At 38.9% G+C, this 14,180-nt stretch overlaps 1 pseudogene; it reads right to left on the bottom strand.

Annotated features, from left to right (window-relative positions):
• Window positions 1-3,003: 3,003 nt before the first annotated feature.
• Window positions 3,004-14,180, bottom strand: part of LOC131346693 (cilia- and flagella-associated protein 58-like) — a 36,255-nt pseudogene continuing 25,078 nt past the window's right edge.

Genomic DNA, 14,180 nt, shown 5'->3' on the forward strand with positions numbered 1-14,180 from the left:
ATCGATGGAAAAACAAAAGTTGAAGATTCAGACTATGGGTGTATCTGTATGGGTGGCTCGCCATCTTTTTCTTAACGTGGCTTGATGCATCCATACTAGTTATGTAACTCACGGCAGAAAATTCCAATTTCAATGCACACAACAAAACTGGCCTGTACACACGGGATAACATTCTTAGATATCTCACATACTGTGTCAATAGTATTCACCAAAATTAATGTTCATTACTCATAGCAGAGGCCATACTTCACATTCAATAAACGTATTACTTCAATTTAAACACATATGTGTTTAATGTTTTAGTGTTTTATGTTTTTGTACTTCGGTCCTGCAATGTGCAAATGTGCAAATGCAAATGAGTGTTTGATTGTGGTGTGTTCCAACACATGTGTGAAGGAAAAATAGCAAGTCCAATCAGTTGAGTCCTATATGGAGTTCTGGTTGAGAGTCCATATAGCCTGCGGGAAAAAGCTTCACCTCAGTCTCTCTGTGTTGGCCTTCAGGGAGCGGAAGCGCTTTCCTGACCTCAACAGAGAGAAAAGTCCATTGATGGGGTGGCTGAGGTCCTTCATGATCTTCCTGGCCTTGGTCCAGCACCGCTTGTTGTAGGTTGCGATGTTTCCCATCAGAATTCTCTCTATGGTGCAGGAGTAAAAGTTCCTAAGCACCTTAGAGGGCAGTCTAAAGTCTCTCAAGCATCTGAGGTGGTAGAGACATTGATGGGCCTTTTTCACCACAGTGTTGATGTGACAGGACCCTGACAGGTCCTGCGTCATGTGAACACCGAGGTATCTGAGGCTGTCCACTCTCTCCACTGGGCTCTCGTTGATCACGGGGGTATGGTAGTTCCTCTTCTGCTTTTTGCTGAAGTCCACTATCAGCTCCTTTGTCTTGCTGACGTTAAGGAGGAGGTTGTTTCTTTTGGCACCAGTTCTCCAGATTCCTAATCTCCTCCAGGTAGGCCGTCTGACTGTCAGAGATCAGTCCGACCACAGCGGTGTCGTCAGCAAACTTGATGATGGTGGTGGAGTTGTTAGTGGCCACGCAGTCATATGTGTACAATGAGTGCAGCAGGGGGGTTCAAAACACAATCCTGGGGGCTCCAGTGCTGAGAATGAGGGAGGCTGAGACATGTCTGCCCATCCTGCGGTCTGCCAGTTAGGAAATTGGAGATCCATCAACATAGAGATGGGCTGAGTCCCAGGTGCTCCAGCTCGGTGCTGGGTGTGGAGGGAATTATAGTGTTAAACTCTGAACTGTAGTCAACAAACAGCATTCTAACATAATTCCCCTTTCTAGTGTCCAGGTGAGTGAGTGATATATGAAGGAGGTGAGAAATGGCATCATCTGTTGAGCGGTTCGGGCGGTAAGCAAACTGTAGTGGATCTGTCGGAACTCAGAGCCCCCTCCGAGTGGACATATCACCGGGTGGAACTTAGTTTGTGTCTTTTTTTCAGCTTTCCATAATCTTACCCAATGAACTCAATAAACTAGCAAAATAAAGCAGATCTCAGTCAGCAGATGAGAAGAAGCAGGTTTCTTTATTCAGCCATGCAGTCAATCACATACATTTCTGAAGAGAGCAGCTGGTCTGAAAATTCCCAGAAATTCCCCTCTACTTATACCTCGGGCTCCCTATGGCGCCTCCTTCTTTAAATTTGAATATGTTGAGCAGTTTCCTATTATTTCCATGTTTGAGCTAATTTGGCCCTCCGTCAGGCTAGTTCACACTACAAGACATTAACTGTCGGCAGATCGCTTTGCTGTTCCGACTACATGACTTCACTGTATGTCTTTTGTCCTTGTGGTGTTCACGCAACGCGACGCTTCATAAATGATCCACAAGAGGGGGTCGCACCCCACACGATCTGACAACAACTCTCAACTCTGTTGACTTGCTCTCTCATTGGCTGGAGGTCGTAGCTACAATTGACACCACGTGATGTCGAGTCGGCCGACCGTCCCAGATATTTAACATGCCAGATATCTGGATTTTGTCTGCGATGCGTCAGCGAGCCTCTTTGATGCGTCTTTGAGTAGTTCACACATAACGATTGCCGAGCGCAGCCCGATCTGTCGGCGAGCTCGTTAATTTGCAAATCGTGCTTAAATCGGGCTTAAAAGCCTGTAGTGTGAACTAGGCTTTACTTAATTTACTTAATTTCTCTCTCAAATCTCTCTCACATCTTTAGCCTAATTTGGAAAATTTTAAGAAAAACAGCGCTTACATATAAGCGCACACTTCCTTGTCGACTTCATTCAACCGTGAACTCTCAAACTGTCCACGTGGATGATTATTAACTGCGTGCACTGTCTCCCACATCAATGTGTGAGTACCCTAACCTTTTCTCTATGTTATCTGATATTTTATTAATGACTAATCTACATTAGATGCACTTTTATTCCTTTTTTAATGTGAGTAAGCCTTGCCATTCTACTGTTGTGCATCCTTTGTGCTTTATTGCCAGTGATTACTGATGCTTTAACGCTGCTGATTACCATAGGCCAGGTTACCACTTCTCATCAGCCTACTATTGTTTTGACTATAACATCTTAGGCCATCTAGCTTACTGCCTACACTGTCCTCTCTGACCTTGGTACATATCCTGGGCCCTGAGCCTTTAAGCGTTTCATCGCTATTCTTATTACCTGCTAAGCCTTGTTAAGATTACATAGTCACACGATATGCACCCACTCATCTTATTCTATTATTTTCATCTAGCTCAGTAAGCCCGCGGTGCTATCTTCTGGAGGAGTCCCCGGGGTGCTCTGCGACAGTATCAACTGTCTTGCCTAGCCATTGAGCTTACTGGTTTCCTGGAACACCTATCTAAAACCTCTATTCCTGAGTCTCCTCACCTTGCTCACCATATCGTGAGGGACACCATCTGTCATGATCAGAGCACCCAATTTTTCCCCAAAACCCGTGACCAGTCCACCCAGACTCTCTACTGGCATTGGATGTGCACCACTTCTCAGGCCATTCAGACTGAAGGGATGTCCCTATTGAGATTTTTTCTGATGATTATAACCCCAGCTCTCCTGATATTCCCCCTCCTTCTCCTGGCTTTGTTTCCTTACCTTACAGGTGTCCCCTATCTCCTGCCCCACAGTATTCACCTCCAGCTTCTCCCAACTCCATACCTTCTTCTCATCCTGTGTATTCACCTCCAGTTTCCCCCACTGATTATTCTCCCACTTCTCACAATATCTTGTGAACCCTACAAACAACACAGGTTCATGAACAAACGTGCATTCTAAAAGTCTGCACAATTTCACACCCATTTTCCACAAAACTACATTAATTTTACAGCACACTGTGACGTCATGCATTTATACACAAATACGGACACCTCAACAAAGTGTGGAACACATATACACAATAAAAACGGGATTGTATTTGATTTTATTCCTACCTAAAGAATGCATGTACTTATAAAATGTAATATATGCATATATTATTATTTCATCAGAGGATTCAGCAAACAAGCTTAAGTTTTATGCAGAACTAATCAAGTCAAGAAAACGAGGATCAGTCCACAGTAAAATTCTGTAAAACTGATTGTTCAAGAAATAACATATGACAAAATAAACATTCACATAATGAAGGGCAAACACACACAAACAAGTTCATACACAAACATAATAACAAACACACACTCTGCACACACACACACCATCTCTTTTGTTCTCTATTAGCTTGTTTAAATGCAGATGCTGACAAGTTTGTGTATTGAATGTGAAAATAAAGACAGAGTTAATTGTTAGAAAAACACCTGGGTGTGTTTGAGATTTTATTGCAAATGACAGGTCATGTAATGTTAATGTGCCCATCACTGGACTGAGATGTGGCCATCACTGGACTGAGATAGGATACTTCACTTCAACCTATGTTTTATATAAGCAGAGCAAAGAGACTTTTAAGGAGAAGTGTGTGAAAGCGTCCCAAGTAGTTTGAAATTCTGTTTTTTCGCTCAATCAGATCAGAAGTAACTAGTAACTAGCTACTTGAGTAGTTTTTTCATCCGATACTTTTTTACTCTTACTCAAGTAACTATTAAGATTGTTACTTTTACTTGAGTAAATATTTCTATAAGTACTTGTACTTTAACTTGAGTACAGATTTTGGATACTCTACCCACCTCTGATCATTAGAGTAGAGTAACTTGTTCAGAGGAAAGTGCTATCTGCCATTTTCTGCATACAGACCCTCAGAGATGCCCATAATTGGCTTGTGGCACTGTGACTGACAGTTAGATACTAGGTCTGACAGAGAGATACTAGGTCATTTCTCCCATGCAGAGAGCACGGCTGATTTTGCTCCCTAGGGCCTTCCTTAAAGACTACCCTAAAGTAAAGTGTTACCTGAAACTTTTAAATTCTTTCCAATCTGAATAGCTGAAATGTACATGTGATACCTGAATTCCTAGTTCACATGTCTACTTTCTGTTAATGATTGCTTATCTGTCAGTCTAATACCCTATAAAGTGATAGTCATAATGTCAAAACAGTGAATTGAATACATAATATTTCCAATATTAAAATCTAAGAGTCAAATAGAGTCCTTCAGTGTTAGTCATATCATAATGTAGGCATGGTCCTTTGCAAGCTAAAGCTGAAGCACATGCACACACAATTTCTTGGTTGTCTCGGGTCTGACACAGACACGCACAGGTTCCGTCTGCACATACACACACACATACACACACTCCCAGCAGAGAACATCTGCCTCCACCCAGATTCCTTTTAACTGTTCTCCAGTGAACGCTAAGCCCTCATTTCTCATTCAGTACACTACTAGTGGCAGGACATATAAACACATACACAAACACACACTCAAATGTACAATGTGCACATTTCAATGCGTTTCTTCTTGATGCCACAAACTTTTTTCTCCCCAAGATTATCAATTAAAATTCACTGGCTGTGTAATGAGATTTCACGCTGGGAACACTGAAGACATTTGGCAACAAGCTTGAAACACACACACACCATCCACCTTGCAGAAGGGTTTCAAAAGTGACTTTTGGACAGAACAGCAGACATCTGTGAAACATGCTTCGATTGAAACGCCATTCTCTTGACTTGTAGAATCAGCATCATGTGCTGCTAATTCCTTCTGACAATCGCAAAATCAAGCCACATAATTACATTTTCAGTGCTCAAGGACGCTGACGAGTGTTATGAGATGTGTGGAATAATTTAGCAAGAACTTTGAAAGAGTTTTGCTGCCTCCACTTCCAGAAGTAAATATGAGCTATGTGCTGAAATTAGGTTGTGGCCATGTTTGAACCATTTGGCAGAGATGGAGAGTCACAAGAAATGAAAAACAACAAAAACAACACCAGACACTACTAAAACGATAAATAACAGCGATAGGGCCAAACTAATTTAGCTTGTGGAGATGTTTAAATTATTTGGCAGAGACAGAGTTGCAATGAGAAAAAACAACAAAAGCAGCAGCAGACACAACATTTCTCGACTCTCACTTGTTTCACTAATGGAACAAAAAAAGACGTCAATCCATTAAAAACACATCAACAGCACCCCTTTCCTGGCAGAGAATTTTAAAAAAAACCTGGCTCTTGTTCATCAAAGCAAGATATAATCAAACATGATTCTAAAATTAATATATGCAAATTTCCCTGCTGCTAAATCCTCATCCAGCATATCAGCATCATCAATTTTATCAGTCAGATAAAGAATGATAATAGGGACATTTGAAATAACTTTTTTTCTCTGTGCCTTCAATGCTTGTTCTAGTGTCTTGAAATGACTTTGGACCCCAGCACTTTCAGCTCCAGTGACTTTGCGTTCAATTCCATTCCTACAAATGGCTACAAATTTGGTGCCTCTAAATAACTACTGATTTCTCTAAGATGGTTTTTTAGTGACGCGGTTAAAAATGGAGCCTATTTTTTATGGAAATAAAATTGTTTTCTTTTTTTTTTAATTGAAAACTTGTTTTCCTGTTCTGCTGCTAGGATATAATGGAGCATCGTTGTCATTTAGTGACTTTTATTAGTCGCATCCCACAGTCGCATTCAGTCGCCTGCAGTTCCGCAAGTAAAGAAATACAAAAGCTACTACAGTGACACTGACGCAAGCCCAAACTGAAAGAAGTGTTACAAAACTGCAAAGCTTAATCACGCTAGTGCCTATTGATCCATAATAACAGTTTGAATTACCCCAAAAGATGGATTTGTCATTGTGGCATGTTGGTATTTCAAGCAGAGGCTCCAATTTCAAAAGGAAATGCAATCCAATTTTACAGGAAGCAGTATGAAATCATATACAAATGATGGTCTAATTTGGATGTAATGTTCCCATATTTTACCACCAGAAAATACAGATGATGTCGATAAGCGACAATACAAAAAATGGAAATTCTACAGACTAATAATAATACACCAGACACTAAACATTTCACAAGTTCACAATATCAGACAATATTAGATTTCAAATACCAAATAAATCAGACTTTTCTTTCTGACACATTAATGAATCAACTCAAAATTATGGCCATGAACCGTAATTAGCTTAACAGTCATGCAGGAAGGCATTTCCTCTGTAGTGTGAAACAGACAACCGCTGACTAGCAGCACGTTCAAACCGGATGTGGAGTGTTTGGTGGACACAAAGCTTACAACGATGAAGAAAATCAGAGCTTTAGCTGAAACAGATCTGTAGACAGATTGCTCTCCTGGGTTTGTCTGACGGTGATTAAAAGTCTTTTAAGCTCCTAATTACATTATCGGTCAGTTGGTGGAGGAAAGAGAGTGTGTGTGCAAGAGGCATTGATGTCCAGCAGACAGCTGCAAATAGAGATGTGGGAAAGATACCGATCTCGTAAGGACGGAAAGAAGGATAAGAGGAAGAAGAAGGTCAAAAGTCTGACGGTGGTGGAAGTGATTTCTTACAGTGTGTCTATAATTACATGTATGCTTCGCTATGTGTTGCTTAGCAGTGATGGATTGCACTAATTGCATTTATCACAAACCTCTAGATGAATCTTTCTCAAATCTAAACTCTATTTATCAGGACATGATAGCACACACTACGTTCGCATAAAAATAATATACATTCACATCATGGAACCATGATTTTACAACAGGAAGTAATAAACCAACTTGGGTATGATGCAGTAAAGCAACAAATCTAACTCCTCCAAATGTCTCAAATGATTCCATTAGTGTGACTTGTGTGGTACAAAGATTCTTCCAGTCAGCACTCAGTTCCTACTTCCAGTTACTCTGTATTAATTGTTTGATGCTTATAAATAAAAAGAAACAATTCTCATATATAAACTTTCATTAAATGTGGCTAAAATTATTACTAAAAAATTCAGGCTTGCAAGGAAGTAACAAAGTTAGTAGCACTGGTGCCTCTGGTAAATGTACAGGATGTGGGGATGTGGTAGCTTAGTGGTTTTTACTGATTGGAAAGTTGTGAGTTTGAATCCCAGGTCCACCATGCTGCCACTGCTGGGCTATTAACCCTTGGTTGCTTAAAATTTACAATTACAGCATTTGGCAGTTGCCCTTATCATGAGTGACTCACATTTTTATCTCAACTAAGCAATTGAGGGTAAAGGGCCTTGCTCAGGGGCCCAGCAGAGGCAGCGTGGTGGAGCTAGGATTTGAACACGCAACCATTCCAATCAGTAGCCCAACACCACTGAGCAGCCACATCCCCACATAAAATTAGATACATTGTAAGTCTAGTGTATAATGATATTAAAGCATTTTTTAATGTTGATTAAATGCTTATTTAATTTAAGTTGTTAGCTTGTTATGTTAACTTGTTTTAGAAGCATAAATTTGGTTACTACTGTTTCTGGGTAAAAACAGCCACAATCAACAGTAGTAGTAGTTGCTACACACACGCACACGAAAGAGACTAACTAAGCAACATTAGAAACTTCAAACTCAATGTGAATGTAGGATTAGGATTTTGTGTGTGTGTGTGTGTTTGTGCATACTCTACATGCTTGATCACACAAATCACAACCTTACTTATGAATGCTAAATCAAAATACCCCCACCCCCCACCCCATGCAATAATTCCCTAGCTTCATTTGCATACAATTTGTTGTTACCTTGTCATCTATTCTGTCTCACAGAGAGTGAAGAAATCAAGATGGCATTGCTCATCTCATGCCTTCTGAGGTTGACACAAACAAGTCAGCCAGAACTGACTGGTTTCCACAGCATGAGTGAAAAACACTCCAATACCAAAAAGCTTCTCGTGTAAGACTTAATAACATGCCTCAAAAACAAAGAATTAGAGCCCATATGTTTATGGTCATCACAGCAATGCTGAGTTCTCTAATATGATTGTTTAGAATTGGGTATTCATGAAATTTCTGACAGTAGTGAAGACTAATTCAGGTCATTAATGTGCACATTCAAATGTTTTATTACCTATAGTAATGATTGATTTACAGGGACTTGTCTGGTAGATGAAGGGCATAATTTAAATGTTCTTATAAGTACACTGGTGTTCCGTTCTGCTGCCAGAATGGAAATCGACTTATCAGACGTTTTCAATCAGAGTAAACAAATGAATTATTTTATGGCCCCAAGTCTGATATAAAATCAGCTTTCAGTCTGAGATGTTTTTCCCCTGTTGGGATAACTTTACACAGAATTTTAGCGGTTGAAGATAACGCCTACAGATTTGAGCTATTTATGAACAAGCACTTCGGGCATCTCAGAGAACAGAAATGGGTTTAATATCACCATTTACTTTGAAGATAGAAACATTAGTGGGGGGACCTAACCATTTTAGGTTTTTTATATGAAAGATTTGCCTCTAGTAGGTTTCTGTCAAAACAGATATATGTGTGAAAAACAATTTTTAAAGCCCTGAAAGTGTCTATGTTCATATGAGCTATTAATCACCACTATGGAGTGTGACATAACAAAGAAATTCAATATTGAATGTGGGCAAAAGAGGAGCAAATTCCATTTTTTGGCCTCTGGTATAAAGAGTTAAGGTTAATAAGAAAAAAATGTGTTGCTACAGTGCTTTTTCCAAAACAGGAAAGCCATCAGGACAATGTGCTTTCTGGGTTTTCTTTTCCTTCTATGAAATTAAAAAGAGAAAAAAGAGACACTGGTGAAGGAAACAACTGTTTAGAGCTGACATTCTCATGGATATAGCACATTATTAAATGTGAAAATAATTAATTCATGAATACATTCCAAATTGGAATTGTTGACTAATTCAACATCAATCGTTTTTGTGCATTATTTTCCTTGAAGATTTGCACTCTTGTTAAGAACAACTATATTCCACCAGTTAATGCAACCTTTCTGCCTTTGTGATGTAATACACTACAGTTTCATCCATATGCTGTATAATAGCTTATCACTGCTTCAGTGGTCTCAATCTCTAAACAACTTGTTCCAAGTCTGGTGTCAAAGAGAACCATTTAAATGTCCGTAATTGTGCATTGATTCGAACTTTATGTCTGAGGAAGACAGAAAGAAGTACAGGAAAAGGGGGAAAAAAAAGTTCAGTCTATTCAGATGCGTGATCAGCCACAGGCGATCTTCCAGGCGATCGATTGAGAAAGTGCTTAGCGCTGATTAACTCTGTTTCAGGATTTGAAAGATGGGAAAGAAGCAAGCAAGTGCTTTTAACAAATGAGTTTCAGGAAAAAGTCCAAGATTCACACTTAAGAAAACTACTTGATTACCTCGAAAAGGGAGCGTTGAAAGCAAACAGCTTTCCTTTCGTAAGACGTTCACTTCAGAAAATGGTAATCCTTCATTTCTGTGCTAATTTTATTTCTCCAGACATGAAATTTTCTGATGCACAAAACAAGGTAATGTGCCTCATGGGTTCCCAATGAGAAATGGAAAAATTAAAAATGGCAAACCCCAATTACTAAGTTATGGTCCATATCAGCAGTGTAATAGGCCAGATCAGGCTCTGTTAAAAATACTCTACTTCAAACTAATAGGATGGCATGTAAGTGGGACTTCAGGCTGATAGACAGCTGTCTGGAGACTGGAATGGATTAGTTTGAGCCCCATATTATCACTGTCACCTAAAAAAATAAGAGCTGGTAATGGCTGATGCTCATTTGGCATTCATATTTATGCCAGAACACAGGAGATAAACAGATTACTGAAGGAATTTTAGTGTGCCTAAACTAGGCCTATGATGAACCATGATATTCAACCAGTGTTATATTTTCTATCGTGAATATTTCAGAATATTGACACTTCTCCTAAGTGCCATTTGGCTTATGGAAATTGCAAATGTCACATGACTCCAAATGATTCCAAGTGACCCAGTACAGTAAACAAAGCTGTGAACAGCTTCAAAGCAGTAAAACATTCATGGTCACACTGGACAAGAGAAAGTCCACCTGAGCCTGACACATGTTTAATTAGATAATCTTTTACCCAGTAACTAATTATCCAAATCTGCAAATCATCAAAGTATGTGCCAACAGAACACAAGAGCATGAAAGAAAGAAAGGAAGGAAGGAAGGAATAGAGGAATACAGCAGCGCTACCATTTTTAATCTGAAATTAATTAGCAGGATTTCGTTTGGCAGCTGAAGAAAGCATGTGCTCATTAACTTTGAGGGAAATTATGTTACGCCAAGAACTTTGATCAGACTCTGCCATTAGGAGAACAAAGTAGAGCATGCACTTCATTTCTGCTTCATTCCGGCCCTCACACACTTTTAAATGGCACTCACCTGTTTACACTTCACTCCAGTCTGGAGAGAAAAATCCACAGAACTCCACTACACACTTGAAGAAATTAAGGAGGCAGGATGGTCACTCTCAGACAGTGAGACTTGTTAAGTGTGTTTATACTGGATGTGTGTAGATCTAAGTGTGAGTGAGTTCTCTCTCTCTCTCTCTCTCTCTCTCATACACACACACACACACACACAAACAGATGTGTCTGAGCTTCCCCCTAATTATTTACCTTACATAAGCACAAGTTATAAAAAACAAAATAGCAGGAGCATTTACACAAGAAATGTGATGTTCATATAAAAATCCTGTTCAGGAAAAAAAAAACCCCACAGCCATGATACTATGTAATTTAACATATGTAACACAATCTGCAAATTGTATAATTAGCGATAAATTCCTGCAAATTTACATATAGATTATATGCAAATTAGGGTAACATGTTTAAATTGCTTATTAATTTCAACTGCCCAAACAAATTAAGAGAATTTACAGCAATGTTTGTAAATCTGCCCAGACATTTCATTTCAGTTTGGTCTACAAAACATTTACTAAATGATTGATATATAAGGCCTACTGTTGCCAAATTATTAGGCTTAAACAAGGAGAAAAAATGAATATTTGAAAATTAATTAGAGGACTAATGCTAATTTTATCATTATTACTTATTAACTAATTTCAATTAATAAAAATATTATATTTAACATTATAATTTTTCTCTGTGGGTATTGAAAATGAACTGAATAATATGCAGATAAAGATTTAAATCCCATAAGGTGATTAATGGCTTTTGGTTTTATTTAATTATTTATTCATTTATTCATTTTTGATGACGTTTTTAGGACTAAACACTGAGGGTTTTTTAAATTATTATTTATACAGTTCTGATGATTTGAAGGCCTTTGTTGATCCTGAGCTGCAGATTTATAAACTACTACTATAAACTGGTACCTCAGGATGTTAGATTTAGGTGTAGACACTGCATTATTTAGCCGCATTAATAATTAAGCAGTGGAAAGTCGTCACAAAGACATTAAACAAAAGGTGAGGGTTCACATGGCCTTTTCAAGTCACTGCCATAAAGACCCCCAGACTCACACAGTACATCCATATGGATAGGTGCATACACATGCAGAGTGTTAACCTGTTATCCCTCAGCCCATGATAATTACACACCCAGACCCTGCATTATTTATGCTTGCTTTTACAACTGGTTTCCAATCTGAAACCTGCCATTATCGATTCACTTCGCCTTAATTGCTGCTTCGAGCACGCAAAGATTTTCCGCCTTGCGATTACATATCTAGCCGTTTGCTGGATAACATATGCTAATTACATGCACAAAACGTCTACACAAGCAGTATTTACCCTGTCCTCCGGCATCGACGGCCCGAGAGCCTGATAAGACGCTTGCGGCTCAGATTCTTCAAATCCCACTGCTAGGTAGAGAAGCAGCAAATTGCCTTTTAATGCCTCTTAAGATGGACTTGCTGGAGTGAGAGTTTAAATTACACATGTTAATTCATTTATCTCATTCTAATGTGAGGAATTCTGAAAGAGACCAAAATTTCGGAGTTCAGCATAAAAAATATAAAGAACAACATGAGGTGTACCCACTTAGGGTGTACTCACTTTTGTTGCCACCTATTTTGACAATAATAGCTGTATGTTGAGTTCTATTGTATTGCCATTTGAGAAGATATACTAAAATGCTGATATTAGAGGGGTGTATTCACTTTTGTGAGATACTGTGTGTATATATATATATATATATATATATATATATATATATATATATATATATATATATAATATAATGTGTGTGTGTGTGTATACAGTTGCGAGAAAAAGTATGTGAACCCTTTGGGATTACTTGGATTTCTGCATACATTGGTCATAAAATGTGTTCTGATCTTCATCCAAGTCACAACAATAGAAAAACACAGTCTGCTAATACCGCACAAACATTGTATGTTTTCATGTTTTTATGTTTTTATTGAACACAACATGTAAACATTCACAGTGCAGGGTGAAAAAAGTATGTGAACCCCTAGGCTAATGACTTCTCCAAGAGCTAACTGGAGCCGGGAGTCAGGCAACCTGGAGTCCAATCAATGTGATGAGATTGGATGTGTTGGTTAAAGCTGCCCTGCCCTATAAAAAACACACACCAGTTTTGAGTTTCCTGTTCTCAAGAAGCATTGCCTGATGTGAACCATGCCTCGCACAAAAGAGCTCTCAGAAGACCTACGATCAAGAATTGTTGACTTGCATGGAGCTGGAAAGGGTTACAAAAGTATCTCTAAAAGCCTTGATGTTCATGTGTCCACGGTAAGACAGACTGTCTACAAATGGAGAAAGTTCAGCACTGTTGCTACTCTCCCTAGGCGTGGTCGTCCTATAAAGATGACTGCAAGAGCACAGTGCAGAATGCTCAGTGAGGTGAAGAAGAATCCTAGAGTGTCAGCTAAAGACTTACAGAAATCTCTGGCACATGCTAACATTTTTGTTGACAAATCTACAATAAGTAAAACATTAAACAAGAATGGAGTTCATGGGAGGACACCACGGAGGAAGCCACTGCTATCCAAAAAAAAACATTGCAGCACGTTTGAAGTTTGCAAAAGAGCACCTGGATGTTCCACAGCACTACTGGCAAAATATTCTGTGGACAGATGAAACCAAAATTGAGTTGTTTGGAAAGAACACACAACACTATGTGTGGAGAAAAAAGGCACAGCACACCAACATCAAAACCTCATCCCAACTGTGAAATATGGTGGAGGGGGCATCATGGTTTGGGGCTGCTTTGCTGCCTCAGGGCCTGGACGGATTGCCGTCATCGACGGAAAAATGAATTCCAAAGATTATCAAGACATTTTGCAGGAAAACTTAAGACCATCTGTCCACCAACTGAAGCGAGGAATGGTCCAAAATTCCTCCTGACCATTGTGCAGGTCTGATCTGCAACTACGGGAAACGTTTGGTTGAGGTTATTGCTGCCAAAGGACGGTCAACCAGTTATTAAACCCAAAGGTTCACATACTTTTTCCACCCTGCACTGTGAATGTTTACATGTTGTTTTCAATAAAAACATGAAAACATATAATGTTTGTGCGGTATAAGTTTAAGCAGACTGAGTTTTTCTATTGTTGTGACTTAGATGAAGATCTATCACATTTTATGACCAATTTATGCAGAAATCCAAGTAATCCCAAAGGGTTCACATACTTTTTCTTGCAACTGTATATATATATATATATATTCTGTTTGTATTCGGTTATATACTCTGAGCTACATATATTGTCCTGAACTCAATTTCTTTTAGCATCTTAATCTATAAAATGGCTTTAAATAATAGCCATAAATCCAGTGCAGTTCTTTTTTAATATCTGTTACTTTCCTGAAGTTTACTGTCACTTCAAGAAAACTTGCACATGAATTATGAGCATGAAC

The sequence above is a fragment of the Hemibagrus wyckioides genome, linkage group LG26 (assembly GCF_019097595.1).
Source record: "Hemibagrus wyckioides isolate EC202008001 linkage group LG26, SWU_Hwy_1.0, whole genome shotgun sequence".
NCBI lineage: Eukaryota > Metazoa > Chordata > Actinopteri > Siluriformes > Bagridae > Hemibagrus > Hemibagrus wyckioides.